Consider the following 18124-nt stretch of genomic DNA (forward strand, 5'->3'; position numbering starts at 1 on the left):
CCAGGGCCATGCACTCCGTGCCCGGCATGGGCAGCCTCAACTTGCCCTGCATGGAAAGTAGTCGGCGCCTTGTCAAGGAGAGCTTGACAGGTAAGAGTGGGTTTGGGGTGAAGCTTCTTGGTGCTATAACCTGGCATGTGGCTCACCCTCTTCTCCTGACTTCATTGTGCTATGTGTCCTGACTCTTTCTCCCTTCGGGCGCCTGGTTACTTATATTACAGCCGGGCACTAACCCACTCCATCAGGTTTCCAAGCGCCATGTCCAACTTCTTTACGTCCCGTCTTCTAGGAGCTATGACACTGCCTCTTTGTGAGCTCATCCAAACCATGAGTTGTGGATAGTCTTCGTCAGGGTAAAACCACCCCCTCCCACTGGCTGTCAGTGGATTGCCAGGGTGCCCACATTCGAGGCCTTACAGGATATACAAATCTTCCCAGGTGGCACTTAGCTGAGATATATAACTTCTTTAGCGCCAAGTGCCACCGAACAGTCAAATAAAGATTCCCAGCTCCACTGTGCATGAAAACAGGAAGGCGTGAACTCACAGGAGAAGTGTGACGTTCCTCATTGGAAATGTACACTTTTTGAGTGTCTGCGCGTTCCCTTGTTTGTGATGTATGTTTTTTTAGCAAAAACGCGTGCATTTTAAGATATTTTTGTGAAGTGGTGTGTGACCTGGGACTGCACACCTTCAGATATGCAGTGTGCTAGCAACCGACAAATGGGAGCATGTTCAGTGCTCACACACGAACCAATATTTTAACATCTGTCTGATGAATGTACTGCGCGGTGTAGTTGCTATATATGGCCCTAAGATAAGAACCATGCAGGAACAAAACATTATCCCATATATTCAATTGCTCTGCATGAGAAGGAAGTTGAGACTAGTTCTTATCTTCTAGGAGCTATGACTGCCTCGCAGTGACCTCATGTATTTGACGTCTGTGTGTACAGATAAAGGTGCTCACTGGTTCTTTCTGCAATGCTCTTGCTTCTTTCTGCACCTCTCTTGAAAATTTCGGCACCCCTCTTGCCTCTTTCTGCACCCCTCTTCCCTCTTTCTGCACCTCTTTTGTCAGTTTCTGCAACTCTCTTGCCTCCTTCTGCACCTCTGTTGCCTCTTTCTGCACCCCTCTTGCCTCTTTCTGCACCCCTCTTGCCTTTTTCTCCACCTCTGTTGGTTCATTCTGCACTTCTCTTGCTACTTTCTGCATCCTCTTGCCTCATTATGCAAACTTCTTCCCCCTTTCTACATCTCTCTTGCCTCTTTCTCCATTTCTATTTCCTCTTTCTGCACCTGTCTTGCCCCTTTCTGCACCTTGGTTGGTTCTTTGTGCACTTCTCTTGCTTTTTTCTGCATCTCTCTTGCTTTTTTCTACACCCCTCTTGCCTCTTTCTGTACATCTGTTGCTTTTTTCTGCACTTCTCTTGCTTCTACCTTTTTGTATACAAATTTACAGAGTATGCTCTTTGAAATGCAGGTATTCAAGTATTTGTATGTTTATTTTTATGGAACGTGTCACTAGGTAAAAGCAGAGACACACGCATGCATACCTTCACAAACGTGGTCAGACTTATAACGGTGATATGCTTAGGATTGCTGTTTTATATTTGGTAGGCCTAACATTCTGAGCAGTCGATGAATATTGAACCTTCAAGAGAAAAGTGAGGTTTAAGACGTCTTGGGAGAGGGATTAGTAATTAGGCTTCTTTATATGAGTCTGTTGTAAGGTACAGTCAAAGTAGGCCTCTTTCTGCACTTCTGTTGGTTTTTTCTGCACATCTCTTGCTTCTTTCTGTACCTTTCTTCCTCTTTCTGGACTTCTGTTACCTCTTTCTGCGTTTCTCTTTCTTCTTTTTGCACTTTTCTTCCTCTTGCTGCACCTCTCTTGCCTCTTTCTGCACTTCTCTTGCTTCTTTCTGTGCCTTTTCTTCCTCTTTCTGCACATGTTCTAGCTATGTAGACAAAGTTAGAAATTTGCATTTAAAAAACCTTTGATGAAATTCACTGAAAAAACCATAGGTTTCAGGGACATAATAGTTAGAAATTTTCATTTAAAAAACCTTTAAAATTTACTGTAAAAAACATAGGTTTCAGGGACGTTATAGTTACAAATTAGCATTTAAAAAAAACATAGAAATTCACTCAAAAAAACCACAGGTTTAAGGGACGTTATATTTAGTTTCATCATCAGCAAATTATATAGATATATATATATATATCAGTCGCGGCTGGCATTAATCCCAGGTGGGGGATTCGCATGGGGGTCATGGAGGAAGGTGATTTAATAATAAATAAATTAAAAAACTTACCAGTCTGCCGGGTCCCGCTTCTTCTCGACTGCTGCTCCTGCTCTTCTGCCTCCGGCAGGAAAATAAAGCAGGCAGCCTCCCTCTCCTTCCCTAAGCCAATCACAACACTGCAATGGCAGCATTGTGATTGGTGGGGATGCCGCCCAGCCAGGGGGCTTATGGGTAGGTAATGTTCTCCATGCAGGCTGCATTGCAGCCTGCACATAGAAAGGGCAGAGTGTGGATGACTGGTTTGGGTGGCCCCAGTTGGCCGACCAAGCAGTCACTGCGCTTTGCGGAGTGGGTACACCACTCCTCCCCTGCTCACAGAGCAGCCCCGCCCACCCACCCGCCTGCAACTAAACATAAAATGATAATAACAGGAAGTTATTACCATTTTATGTTTCTGCTTCTTGCGCTGCGAGAAAGCAGTGGGGCGTCACTCCTCGGCCCTAGTGAAGGAGCCGCCCCTGATATATATATGTATATATATATATATAGTTCACTGAAAAAACCATAGGTTTTAGGGAAAGTTATAGTTAGTTGGACATTTCACTCGTACAAAACCATAGAAATTCCCCCGTTATAGTTAGTTCAGCTAACTATAACTCGCGCCCCCGCAATGCACTGCTGATGATGTCACATATTACATCACTCATGACATGGTCAGTGACATCACTGATGACATCACTGATGACATCGCAAATGACATCACTGATGACATCAATGATGACATCATCAATGTGATAAATTGATGCATCTTCTCACACCCTAATATAACCTTTGATACACCCACTCTAAATTACAGACTGCCATTCTCAAAACCTTAGACACTCCAACACCAATAACTACATACCTACTCACTGATTCTTAGGTTTACACACACATCCACTCACTCACCCATGCAATCACTCATACTTATGGTCACTCAGTACAGGACTTTCATATGCACTCATACACCTATTTAGAAACACACACACTGCCACTCATCCATAGAGGTACTCACACACCTAGTCAGTCATGCAAATAATTAATCACACTGCCATTTACTCACCTATACAGTATACACACACCAGCTCACTTACTCATACAAATACTAGCACATATTTACGCTCTTATACAATCACTGATACAAGCACAGACTCATCCATACAGCCACTCTCACAATCACACACTCTCACTTATAGCCATTTATATACTCCAACACACATATATACTGCCTTTCACATATGTAGTTACTAACACATATACAACTGAGCTATACATTCACTCAGTTTCACACTCATACACACACTCACCCACCCATACAGTCCATCACAAATGCACTCTTGAAACCATGCACCCAGTGAATCACCCACTCACACATCTATGTACAGAGTCACACACACCCCACCCACACAAACACTCAGGCACCCACACAGATACTCAGACAACCAATCAATAACCCATATAGACACTCATGTAGCTATTTGCAAACCCATGCAGCCGCTTACACACCAACAGACAGACGGATACAGACATTCACACAGTTTACTCACTAACCCATGCATTCAGTAAGATAAGTTTAATCACTCACTTATAGAGTCAGTCACGCACCTACTAAATCATCCATTCAGTCACTTATACATACACTCATTCTTCAATACGCCTTTCCCTATATATATTAAACATATCTAAACTTTACAGAAACACACAGTCACTGGATGATGTCATCAGTGATGTCATTTGAGATGTCATCAGTAATGTCATCAGTGATGTCACTGACCATGTCATGAGTGATGTAATATGTGACGTCATCAGCAGTGCATTGCGGGGGTGCGAGATATAGTTAGCTGAACTAACTATAACGGGGGAATGTCTATGGTTTTGTACGAGTAAAATGTCCAACTAACTATAACTTTCCCTAAAACCTATGGTTTTTTCAAAGAATTTCTATGGTTTTTTAAATGCTAATTTCTAACTATAACGTGCCTGAAACCTATAGTGTTTTTAATGAGTTTCAAAGATTTTTTAAATGCTAGTTTCTAACTAGAACGTGCCTGAAACCTATGTTTTTTCAGTGAATTTCAAAGGTTTTTTAAATGCTAGTTTATAACTATTCCTACAGAGGTAGAACATGTGAAGAAAGAAGAAAAAATGCTCAGAAAGAAGCAAAAGAAATGCAGAGAGAGGCAACAGAAGTCCACAAAGACGAAAAAAATTGCAGGAAGAAGCAAGACGTGCAGAAAGAACCAACAGAGGAGCAGAAAGAGGCCTTGTTGTAAAATCATCCTGTGCCCACAACTTTTTCAAACGGGTACTGATGGTAACTGACTATAACTAACCAGGCCTAGAGCCAGTGCTAGGCTAAAAGACACTTAGAATACAGTGAAAACACCTACATACACTAGGGAACACTATGCGTTGGGGTACCCCTGTGATTAGCATGACCTCATATGTAAAGCCCTAGCACATAATAGGGCAGGGGGATTAAAACTACCTCTAAAAACGTGCCACGAGGCACGTTTGCACAGTGGTGAAGGGAGGGGGGGGGCCTGAGGTGACATGTGTGCAAACACGCCCTGTGGCGCATTTTAAGTTGGGGGATAAAGTCCCCTTGAATCATGAGGGTCCCTGGGGTCCAACAAGCCCACCAAGAACCTCCAGTAAGCACCACAGAGCTGTGTTGCAGAGAGGATGTCATCAGTGATGTCATCAGTGATGTAATTTGAGATGTCATCAGTGATGTCATCAGTGATGTCACTGACCATGTCATGAGTGATGTAATATGTGACATCATCAGCAGTGCATTGCGGGGGCGCGAGTTATAGTTAGCTGAACTAACTATAATGGGGGAATTTCTATGGTTTTGTACGAGTGAAATGTCCACAACTAACTATAACGCCCCTGAAACCTATGGTTTTTTCTGTGAATTTCTAAGGATTTTTAAATGCTAATTCCTAACTATAACGTGTCTGAAACCTACGTTTTTTACAGTGAATTTCAAAGATTTTTTAAATGCTAATTTTTAATTATAAAAGTAGTTATACCTATGTTTTTTGTACACAATTTGAAGATTTTTTAAAACTGTTAATTTGTTTATATATTATTTATTGAACAATATTATATATTTTTTTGTTAGACTGTAATTTTTTGTTGTTAATTTTAATATACTTTTATTATTTTCTTTTTTTTAAAAAAAAAGAAATTTTGGAGTCGCGCACCCTAAGCGTACCTAACGTGATGGGTGTGCATATTAGAGCCACCATATTTGAAAAGTTGTACAGGATCCTCGTATGGTGTGCGACGGGTGCGTGTCTTCTAGTTACATAATGTCCGTATAATATTACGTGTTGTGCGCGATAGGTATGCGACTGCTGCGTGACTCCTGCTCCCACTAATTCGCGACACATGCGCATTACTGTACGCGATGCTTGCGCGGTGGCGGGCGCCGGGTGACGTCATATATGGGGCGCGCTGGGTGCGCGACTCCCACTAAATTTTTTATGTTCTAAAATGATATATATGTGTCTCTAATATACATATTAGGGCTAGAGATTATCTAAGGTATTCCTAAAAATAATATATTTGTATTTGTAATAAAGTTATATTACTTTTAAATATATTTCCGCGGAGTCGGGTGCGTTCTTCGTGTGCGCAGGGTGCGCGAATCCCATGTGTCCTGAAAAAAAAAGATTTGATTGGTTCATAACATTACCCATTGTAACTAGTGAAGGAGCCCACCCATTTCAATCACTCTTCTTTGAGCTTCTTTGGAGACACATCTCTGTGCTTGGTCGACGGACCAATGAATTGGTTGATGGTGATTTAGAACCAGCTAAAACACATTTTAAGACTCAGAATTCTTTATTCTCTTATTCGAAAAACCACAAACTCATAATTTCTGTTAATCAAATATTTGTTTATCTAAATTTTGTTGCAATTGATATTAGCATTTGTTTCATCAAGAGTTTAGAATTTCAGGATTAATTCATTCAAATCGCATGACATTATGTTTACCTATTCTTGCTATCTGGATTTTCTCAAATTCATTTGGCTCTGCATAACCGAATTAACCGTTAAATTGTCCAAATAAAGCAGGCCAAAACTCAAGGTCTGAAAGTTCTTTGCTCAGCACGTTACAGTCCCAAAGATCTCCAAAGGACCAGAAATCGGGCAAGCATCTGTCGTCGCCTGCGGGGTCAAAAAGGGTGTGCAGTCAGAGTAACCGCCGAATGCCAGACCCCTCCCTATTCTACTACTCTTTTTATAATAAATTTCGAGATAACATGAAACATTTTTAGGCGGAGAAAGTCTGTGATTGGCTGATCGAAAACGTCCGATTTTTATTCAATTAAGTTCTCATGGATTTTGCTGGTTCACTTCCGTACCGTATGTTTGTCCTTATGCAACAATGTTTTAGGTTTGCTTGTATGATCCAATTGTTCATTTAAACCAGTTTTTACTGACTGAAGTTTGGCAGTCCACCAAGATCCTATCCTTTACCGAGGACATTGGGTGCTCAGGTCGTTAGGAAGTTCACGGAGCCATCCGAGTCTGCGCAGTAGGCATCGCGCTCACGAGACGGTGGCCACTTCTGAACTCGATTTTGGGCGCCATTTTAGGGTAGGCCCAAATGTCAACTTTAAGCGAAACAAACACAAAAGATACAAAGAAATGATGATTCTAATGTTATACCCTCACTAATCCCTTCATGTATTAGTATTTTCCTAGCATATAGCAACATTTAAATATTCACCGTTAGGATCCAATCAGGAACGCTAACATCACATAAGCAACATAAATCATGCGATATCTAATTACCACATGTACTACTATTAATATGCGTACGTATTTTATTTATTTGAGTTATTTTGCCATGCTAATAGCAATTTCCCACGTGTAATTGGTGTATGCAAAAAGGTTGAATTAGTATCACACAGCAATCCGTTAGTATTATTATAATATAGTTAGTCTTTTCATGCAAAATAGAGGAGGTATACAAAAGTTTGATCTACCTGCTCCATCAACCCTCCCTTTGGTGTTTTTAACATCACCATACTACCTACAATTTTATAAAATTTGTGAATAGAAATGAATTCAGTTCTCTTAGTACTTTGTTAGATCACATTACTGTTTCACCTGTCTCTACTTCTCTTGTCTTTTTATACATATTCTGTTTCCACTCTTCTAATTCTACCTCTTCAAATTCTCTTTCTTTTCTTTCTTTCTCTCTTTTCTTTACAATTTCTCTTTTTATGTTATTTCGTATTTTTCTTCTTTTGCTACATAGACATCCTAATCTCAGAATTAATACTAGAATAATCACACATGTTACTGGAAACAGAATTTTACCAATAAAGGTACTACCTAACTTTAGTAAAAAGTTCTTAATAGTAGAAAACTTTTTCCAATCTTTTCCCAGATACCTTCAACCTCCAGTGGAACAATCTCCTCATGGAAATCAGTTATATTCTTAATGTACGTCTTCAAATCTTGACTTTCGTCAGGAATGTAAGTACAACAATGTTGAACTTTCAGCATTCCACAGACTCCACCCTCTTTTGCCCAAATTATATCCAGGGCAAGTCGATTTTGCATTACCATGGCTCGCATGGCAAACATTTCAGTATTTACCAATAAAAATCCTCCAGCGGTGCTTGTTGACAAGCGATCCACTACTGTTGATAATTTTATATTTTTATGTGCATTCAGAGACATTCCAACTGATTGTATCCGTGCTCCAAAAATGTTTCCTACAATTTCTGACCAAGATTCTCTTCTTCTACGTGTTAGTTTTCTACCTATCTCATGTGCACCATCTTTTCCTCTTCCCACATGAAATATCTTTGGGAAAACCAGGCCTTGATAATATGTGCCATACCAGTGATCAGGTAATCGATAATAAGCTTTGTTCCCGCAGATAAAATATAATCCAGGAAATACCGGATCTTTTCCTCCTTTAAATCCCCATCCACCCATGATTCCATAAGTATCATGGCAATCACTTGTAACTACAAAATTGTTATTATATACAGTTTGATTTCTTCTAATACACAGCTTTCCTTTCTGAGGCCAATCTAAAGCCATTGTTGGACTAGCTTCTCCTTTCAAATGTTTTTCTCTTTCAACATCCCAAACAGTCTTTTCTTCTTTTCCTTCAGGTACCTTATTTTGCATTTTTAATCTTCTTTCTTCTACCATATCTGAGAAAGTTTTCTCCTCTTTCTTTAAACTAAAAGTTAGATTGTTTCTAAATATTGACTCTAATGTTAATTCTTTAGTTTCTATGAAACATTCACCTAACACTTTAGCAGGTTTAACTTTATTTAGTTTATTGACTATGTGTGAAAATATGTTATCTACATCTGAAAAATAATATTCTAATTTCCCTATTTGATAAAACAAACTTGCTAATACACTACATGTTATTCCATATGTCACTGGAAGATGATGGTATGTCATTCCCTCGGACACTGATGCAGGCAAATGCATACATATGTAGCAGTCTCTCACATCCATTGTTTTAACGTATTCATACAATAATTTTGAAAAAACATTATTAGAAAAATCATTTATGGACCTATCTTTATGTAAGTAATTTTTATCTATTTTTGTCGGATAAATCTTCTGATTTTTTTCTATATTAGTCTTATTCTCACTATGACCTTCTATTGTTTCTAATGTAACCTTAAATGAGACCATTAAAGCTAACGCACTCCACAGAAGCATTAGTAATCCTGTACAACAACAACACATTTTGAACCATCTTCTAAGGAACACACATTTAGATTTTCTACTTTCTGTGTTTGCCATTTCAAAAAATGATCAGTGTCTTTTGACTTAGCCTCTTCTGCTTCACAACTAGTTTTGTCTCACCCAAGGCTCTAAGCACCTACTTGATTCTTTCAGTTTATGTCTTTTCCAGTAAATTTAAAGTTTCTCCTTTTAGAGCACTTTTGTCTCTTCATTTTGGCATTTGATCGTCTTTCACTTTTTTTTCACAATCTTGATTCAGAATTTCCTGAACATCCGTCTCTTCCCCGATGTCGGACAAGATAACTCTCAGGAGTTCCGATTCTTTGTCTTCCTCAACCACTTCTGGTACAGTCACCTCTAGATCTCCTTGGCTGTCTGCCTCTTCTCGTACTTCAGGGAGTACCACATACGACCATTCTGGAGACTTATACTTCTGGTTGGGCTTTCTAGTTCTTTTGCTCTCCTCTGATGGTGTCTGTTCAATATCTTTTGGTTTCTCTTGACTAGACACCTCATTCACTTGTTCGGCTCTGGGTGAATTTACCCGTGTCAATCTGTATCTCAATCTTTTTATCCTGTTTGGCCAAATTTCATCCTTTGCTGGCCTTTTTTGCTTACTTCCTTTTTCATTTCTTTCAGTTCTCCATGCTCTTTTCCTCAGGACTCGACCTTCTGGTACTTCTTCGTCACTGTCCTCCGATTCAGTTCTAACTTGACTTTTTATTTTCAGTAGTTTTTCTTTCCACCACTTCCTTTTTCTTACCTGCTTCTGTCCCTCCTCGTGGTTCATCCACACAATCTTACTGCTGACTAACTGTCCCTTCTTCTAGCTGGATGTATGGTTTCCCTACAACTCCTCGGGGGTCTTCCACAACAACTTTTCCCTCTCTCTCTGTATCTGGTACCTTACCATCTACTTCTGTTATTTCAGGTGAAATTTCTCTTGACCTTTCTTTTGGAACTTCTTTATCAAAAAATTCTTTGACAGTCTCTTCACTGTTTTTATTTTCACCCTTACGTGCTTGTACTGGTTCAGTGTCTGATTCTGGGCTGGTGTCCGAAATCTGCAATTTTCTTCTTAATGGAAGATTCTCTGGTGCTATAACTGGACTTGGTTCTGATTCCCCCCTTTCAGGAGTTTGTCTTATTCATATTTCTTCAGTATCTGATTCAGAACTCGTATCTGATTCTTCAAAGTATTCTCCTTCCTTGTTATCCACTGGATTTGGAATTCACAAGGTGTGACTAGCATGGATCCAGTTCTTCACTCCTGCACATTTCACAGCTGTCGTCATGGTCAGGATTACCTGACGTGGCTTACCCCAACGTGGGACCAAACAGTTTTGTCTTCTATGTACTTTTATTCTCACCCAGTCTCCTGGGCTCAGATCATGAGCTGGCTTCTTTTCAAGAGTGGTGGCATCCGATCCAACCTGATGGAACACAGAATGAATGGAATCAGCCAACCCCTTTCAATAATCCAACACCAAGTCATAAGATATAGGCAATAGCTTGTTGAGTGGTATGAAAACATCTCACATTGCTCTTCCCATGACAATTTCATGGGAACTCAAGCCTGTATTCCTATCTGTAATAGATCTAATAGTCATGAGTACCAGAGGCAAGACATCAGGCCATTTCAAACCTGTGGCTAAAAACATTTTTCCCAGTCTGTTCTTAATGGTGCCATTTACTTGTTCCACCACACCAGAAGCCTCTGGGCGATAGGCATAATGTAGTTTCTGTTGTACATTCAATGCTTCACAAATTAATTTCATTATTTCATTATGGAAATGTTTTCCTCTATCTGACTCAATCGTAACTGGAAATTCAAACCTAGGAATGAACTCTCTCAATAATAGCTTGGCTACTGTAATTCCATCACTTCTTCTTGTTGGGTATGCTTCTACCCATCGAGAGAACAGACAAACCATCACTAGAACATACCTCAACCTGTTGCAGGGGGGCATTTCAATGAAGTCAATCTGCATTCTGTTGAAAGGTCCTACTTCTCGTCCTATCGTTCCCAGACGTACCACTGTTTTTCTCCCAGGATTGAATTGCTGACATATGAGGCATCTTTGACAAAGGCTTTCAGCTACAAGTTTGCATTATACCATGTCTGTTTGAAAAGTCTGATCATAGTATCTCTTCCTACATGTGCTTGTCCATGATACATCCGTGCCATGGTAGAAACCATGCTATCAGGCATGACTGGTCTTCCATCCCGATAAACCCATACATGATCTGTTTCCCGTGGTGCACATCCTGCTTTTACCCACTGTCTCATTTCCTCATCTCCTGCTTCTTCCTGCAACTGCCTCACTTCTTCCCATGTATTCACAGTGTTAGTAAACAACAAGGGACATGAATTCATTTCTCTTTTTCTTCCCCGATTCACAGAGTTCTGATTACGTGCACAATACTGAGCCATGTCGTTGGCAAATTGGTAGCCAGCTGAAATATAGTCATTAGACTTAGAATGAGCAGCACATTTTACCACAGCTAACTGCTTAGGCAGCTGTATCGCCTCAAGTAATTTTCCAACCACTTCAGCATTCCTTATAGGAGTTCCACTCAATGTCAAAAACCCTCTTTGGGACCAGATTTGCTGAAAGTCATGCACTACACCCAAGCCGTATTGACTATCGGTTATCACAGACACTCTCACATTCTTTCCCAACTTACATGCTCTTGTTAATGCAAAAAGTTCAGCAACCAGGGCTGATTTTACTCCTTTCAGGCAAGATGCTTCCAGTACAGCTGCTACCGTACATTCTGCACACGCTGCACTCAAAATTCCCTCATCTGTTCTCAAGCATGATCCATCCACAAACATCACATAGTCACTTTCTGTCAAAGGTACATCTTTTATATCTGGACGTGGTTTAGTACAAAAATCAAGCACTTCCAAACAGTCATGATCCACATAATCTCTGACTTCCACATTCTCAGCATCAGGCAGCAACGTTGAAGGATTCACATTCAGACATCTCACATGGCTCACATTCGTTGCAACTAGGATGACTTTCTCGTATTTAGTCAGACGACTATGCTTCATGAACTGAGTGCAGCTCCTTGTTAAAAGGATTGCCACATCATGGGGCACATGCACTTTCACAGGATAGCCCATCACAATTACTTCACTCTGTTCCAGACTCTTACAAGTAGCTGCTACAGCTTTCAAACAACCAGGCAATCCTACAGCTACATGGTCTAATATAGCTGAAAAATATGCAATCGGTCTCCTCAATTTTCCGTGTTTCTGTATTAACACAGAAAGTGCACATCCATTCCTTTCGCTGCAATAGAGCTCAAATTCTTTCTCATAGTCAGGCATGCCAAGTGCTGGTGCTTCACACAAACTATCTCTCAGTTGTTTAAAAGCCGTCAACTCTTCTTTGTTTAATTCAATAGGATCTTTTACATCACTCCTTGTCAAACGTACCAAAGGTTTTGCAATCAGAGAAAAGTTACTTATCCGCTGACGACAATATCCAACCATTCCCAGAAACATTCTCACTTCTCTTTGAGTCATTGGGGCTCTCGTTCCTTTTATTATTTTGATTCTATCTGCAGTTACTTTTCTCAATCCTTTTTCAATTTTGTGGCATAAATATTGTACTTCCTTCTGACAGAATTGCAATTTCAATGGGGATACTTTAAGTCCTCCATCTGCCAAATGATTCAATAATGCAATGGTATCCACTACACAAGCTTCTCGTGTTCTTGATGCCACAAGCAGGTCGTCTATATATTTGACCAGTACCGAACTTTCGGGTATTTTTAAATCTTCTTGGGACTTTTTCAATATCTGATTAAATATTGAGGAACTCTCTGTATACCCCTGTGGGATTCGGCACCATGCCAAAATACGTTCGCCAAACCGGAACGCAAAAATCTGTTGACTGTCAGGGTGCAATGGAATGGAAAAGAAAGCATGACACAAATCAATCACTATGTACCATTCTGCATCATGAGGAATCTGTTACAAAATCACAGATGGATTTGGTACAATGGGACAACACGATACAACGATTTTATTTATTTTTCTCAGGTCTTGTACTATTCTAAAAGTTCCATTAGGCTTTTTCAGACCCATAATTGGTGAATTACATGGACTGCTCATTATTTCTCTCAGAATACCTTGCTTAATCATCCTGTCTATTATAGGAGTAACTCCTGTAATTATCTCGGGTGTCAATTTGTACTGGGGAATATTCGGGTAACTTACTCCTTTTACAGCAATTTTCACGGGATCTACATTTTTCATTAATCCCACATCTTCTCTTGTGAAATCCCATACCTCTGTCTTTACTGTCTTTTTCAATTCTTGAGGCAATTCCTCGGGGTCAAATACAGCAAATGCCTCGGCAATTTCAGGTTCCATATTAGCTATAGTCATTTTGTACAGTACGTCCTCATCAGGAGTCTCAAAAGCTATTCCATCAGGAGTACAGAATATTGTGCAATTCATTTTGCACAGCAAATCTCTCCCTAACAAATTTACAGGACTTGAATCGCACACGACAAACCGGTGCATTTCAGAAAATTTCCCTATGTTAACTTTAACTGGTTCAGTGAGATACGTTTTTATCTGTCTGTTGGATACTCCAACTACTTGGATCGTTTCATCCGAGAGAGGAAGATTTTTAACATCAGCTGACCTAACAGTTGAAGGAGTAGCACCAGTATCTACTAGGAAAATAATGTTTTCGTCATTTACCTTTCCATCCACAAAAGGGCCTGTCTGGTCTACTTCTAGAGTTGCGCCAAGTACGCACTCTTCTTCCTCCACTCGGCACCATCAATAGCTTTCTTCTGACTCACTCTCATCGCGTTGTAGCCAATACTGCAAAACAGCACTCGATATACAAAATGACTCAAATCCTTCTCACTCAGATTTTCATCACCACTGTATTGTTTAAAAGCGAGTATTAACCTTTCCTAATATGCGTGGACAGACTCTTTCACTTCTTGATGAATTCTATAAATTTTTACCCAATCAGTTTCCTTAGGAGGTACTTTATTTTTCAGGAAGGCAACTACTTGCTCATATTTTCTCATTACTTCTGGATCAGGGGCACCTGTTTTTGGATCTCTAGGGTATTCTTGAATTGGCCATCCTATCGTAATTTTACATTCTGTCCATAGGTCTGCTGGTACAATTATGTCAAATAGACTATTCAAATCAATCCATAATACTTTTGATAATTTTACAAACCTGTCTACCTGCCTATACCACTCCACTGGCTTCTCGCGCAATCAAGGAAAGTCATTGGTAAATGACAAAATATCTTGTCTGGTCCAGGGGACATGTACATAGCCTCCGCCTGGAATCTCTCTCATGGGACATTCAGTTACTACCTTTTCCTTTTCTCTTACTGGGTAAGCTGCAAACGTTTTATCTGTTGCCACATCTCGTTTTCGAAACCATCTACTTTTCCATTTGTCTACATCGCCCCATTTTCTCAGTAAAATAATTAAGGTGCCGATCACGATCCTGTAAAAAATTCCCCCGTGCGACTCGTATCGGGTCTTTTTACCGTACGAATCGTACAAGTGCCGTACTAACTGGCAATCATGATTCGCATGGTAAAAAGTCCATACGAACCGCACCGGGAATCATTCCCCACACGTCCTCGGGTCGGAAAATGTGTCCGACACGTCCTCGGACGATTTACCTTACAAACGTGAAAAGCCAAGTCCGACCGAGGAATCACGATCCATCCCGTGCGTCCGAGCGTACAACCGTATGGAAAAAACACCGTCCGCACCGAACACCGATAGCAACCATGGAGACATGTGCCCGCATACGCGCCCAACACCGCCCCCAGCCCCCTTACGTCCGACACGTACCCCCCATATATGTATACCCCCACCCGTTTAGGTACACCCCAGTACGTTCCAGTCGTACCCCCACCCCAGTACGGGTCATAGCCCCCGTGTACCTACACACCAGTACGTTCGAGCCCCACCCCCACCCCAGTACGTGTCATAGCCCCCGTCTACCTACACCCCAGTACGTTCCAGTCGTACCCCCACCCCAGTACGTGTCATAGCCCCCGTGTACCTACACACCAGTACGTTCCAGTCGTACCCCCACCCCAGTACGTGTCATAGCCCCCGTGTACCTACACACCAGTACGTTCCAGTCGTACCCCCACCCCAGTACGTGTCTGTTAGACCTGTCAGCCCTTTGGGTGGTCCCTCCTCATCATTATTTATTTTGTCCCACTTTTGCCTCAAACCCTGTTTGAATTTTTCCTTTGTGGGAACCACCAGACTTTTTGTAGTGTTGCTGCAGATTCAGGGAGCCATTTTAGCTACCCCTGAAACTTCTGTCTGAGGGCCTGGAGCACAAAATGGTGGCCACCTGTGACATCACCAGCATCCACTGGAACCTACCAGCACCTTCCAGAACATTCCAGGAGATTCCAGAACTCTGTGACAGTTGGAGACCGTTTAGAATGTTGGGAGGATAAGAGAGGCAGTTGGCAGTTGGAGCTGGCAGTTGGCACCTGACTGGTGAAGAGAGAGGAGCACAACAGTGAAGGAGGAAGGAGTGAAGCAGCAGGGGTGGAAACTTGTGCCTGGAGTGGGGTCCATAAACCCACCCTTGATACTTGTCCCTACTGATGGATCCCAGCCTATAGCCCTGTGTGGGAAGAAGACAGAAGAAACTTATCCTAAGGACCTGGACAGCAGGAACAGGCCTTAGAACCAAGAAAACAGCAAGATTCTGACCTGAGAACTGGTTTCCCTGGAGTCCGGCGTCGAGTAGCCTGACGACCTGGAGCCCGAGGTGGAGAAGCGGCGCTGACTGAAGTAGCAGACGTCGTACCCGGAGCCGCCAGAGGTCGTGAGAGGGCGCCGACGGAGGTCGTGAGGAATACCAGAGGTCGAGGAGGAAGTGAACCGAGGTCGAGCGAGCGGCGTCATCGGAGGAGTGAAGTCCGCCCTCCGGAGTCGTCGGAGACCGAGGTAGAGGAGCACCGGAGGTCGGGAGTGAGGATCGCACTCCGGAGTCGCCCGGAGCCTGTGAGGAGGAGCACCGGAGGTCGGGGGTGAGGATCGCACCCCGGAGTCGCCGGAAGTCGACATCGAGGCCAGGCCGGCCGACGTCATCGGAGCCGAGAGCGCCATCGGACCGGAGCCGCCCGAAGTCGACATCGTGAAGAGACTGCCCGACGCCGTCGAATCGGAGGTCGAGATCGAACCGAGGCCACCGACATCGGACCGGAACCGCCTGCCGGCGTCGTCAAAGAACTGACATTGTGCCGAGGCCGCCGAGACCGAACCGGAACCGCCTCACGGCGTCGACACGACTCCAGCGGCGTCGGAACATCAGAAAAAGGGCAGTAAGTGGAGTAGAGGGCGCCTAAGGCCCTGTGGAGACCTGAGAGACTGCTCTAAGGGGCTAGGGAGGTGCTGAAACCAACCTGACTGTGCAAGGGGTGAACTGGGACTAACCTAGAGAGGTTGTGTGGAGAGAGAAAGCCAGGGCACTGGTATTCCCCCCTTTGATCTACCTCAGATTAGGCCTCAGCCTTGTCCCAGCCAGGGAGTAGCCCCCCTCAAGCCTTCCACAACCCTACAAGCTGTGCCTGGGCCAAATCAGCCCTTAAGAATTGAAGTGTCATCTGATTACATGAGTGTTGCTGTATACTTTTAATTATTTATTGGGGATACTGTATTTCTTGAGTTTTTACCTATTTATCGCTGCACTATATTTATAGGTCCACAGGACTTGATGGTGTACAATATTTATTGGTACAGTATTTATTGCCTCAAAGTATTTAATTGTCTGTATATATTGCACTTGTATTTATGCCCTGTTATTTATGATCACCCCTATTTATTTCATCAAACAGCCAATATTTATTTGACCTGCACTATTTAAATTTGTATATTGTGATTGTCTTATTTATTTTTCCAATCAGCAACTAAGAGAAAAAGATAAAGAAGAATATTTTCATAATTTTTACGGTGTAGAGTCGTTTTTGGAACGGATGCACGCATGGTTATTGTATGGGTATATTGTATGCTTAGCACTGTGCCTGTTTCCTGACCACTCGAGCCAAGCTACCCCAGTGTGTTCGGGGAGTCCACCACCACCCTGCGGAGTGGGAGTGGGCTGTTTCCAACATAAATTGGCGTTCAGCGGTGGGATAGAGCTGTGCCTACATATACTCAACAATAACTGTGGGTAGTCCATAGGCCTACACCGGGAGTTTTCTCACAGCGGCCTTCCTAATTGTGGGTTTTTGTTTTTTCCAAATTTACTCTGGTGGTGGGAGGAGGTATTACTAAAGGTACCCCCCTACATTGCTACTGCACAAAACCTGTCCTCTAACCTGAGTGGGCAAGATGGAGTTTGTACTAGAGAATCTAGAAACGTACACTGTGGCCCAACTCAGGGAGTTTTGCCAGCGGGAGGGGGTGTACTGTCCCCCAGGAGCAAAGAAGGGTGCACTCCAAACCAGCTTAAGGGCTTGGGGGGAGGCACGCCGAGAAAGCAAGGCTGAGGAGGAAGACAGGGATGGAGAGCCTGACCCCGAGGGGGCTGAGATGTACCAACCTGAGGTGGGGAACCTGTCAGCAGGGCCCAGGACACTTTCTAGGAAGGGCAGCACTGTCTCTAGCGGGGGCTTATCCAGCGTGGAGTTAGCAGATCGGAGAGAGAAAAGACAGCTCACATGGGATTTAGCAAAGCTGGAGAAGGAGAAGGAGGAACAGAGGTTGGCTCATGAGACGGAGAAAGAGAGGATGGCTCATGAGATAAGACTGAAAGAGATAGAGCTTCAGATCTTAAGAATTGGGGCACCAACTGTTCCTAATGGTGGCAGCAAAGACCAAGAAATCACCAGGGAATCCAAACCTTACCTGCCAAAGGACATAGTAGCTAGCTATGGGGCGGGTGACGACATCGCCAAGTGGCTAGCAGCCTATGAGGTCTCGTTGAGGGCCCATGGGGTTCCAGTGAAGTATTGGGGAGGAGGATTGTATAGGTACATGCCTCCAGCTGGTAGGGATGCTTTATTGGGCCTCGAAGAGGATGAGCAGACCCACTACCCCACCATGAAACTGGCG

Source organism: Triturus cristatus, chromosome 8 (assembly GCF_964204655.1).
Source record: "Triturus cristatus chromosome 8, aTriCri1.1, whole genome shotgun sequence".
Lineage (NCBI taxonomy): Eukaryota > Metazoa > Chordata > Amphibia > Caudata > Salamandridae > Triturus > Triturus cristatus.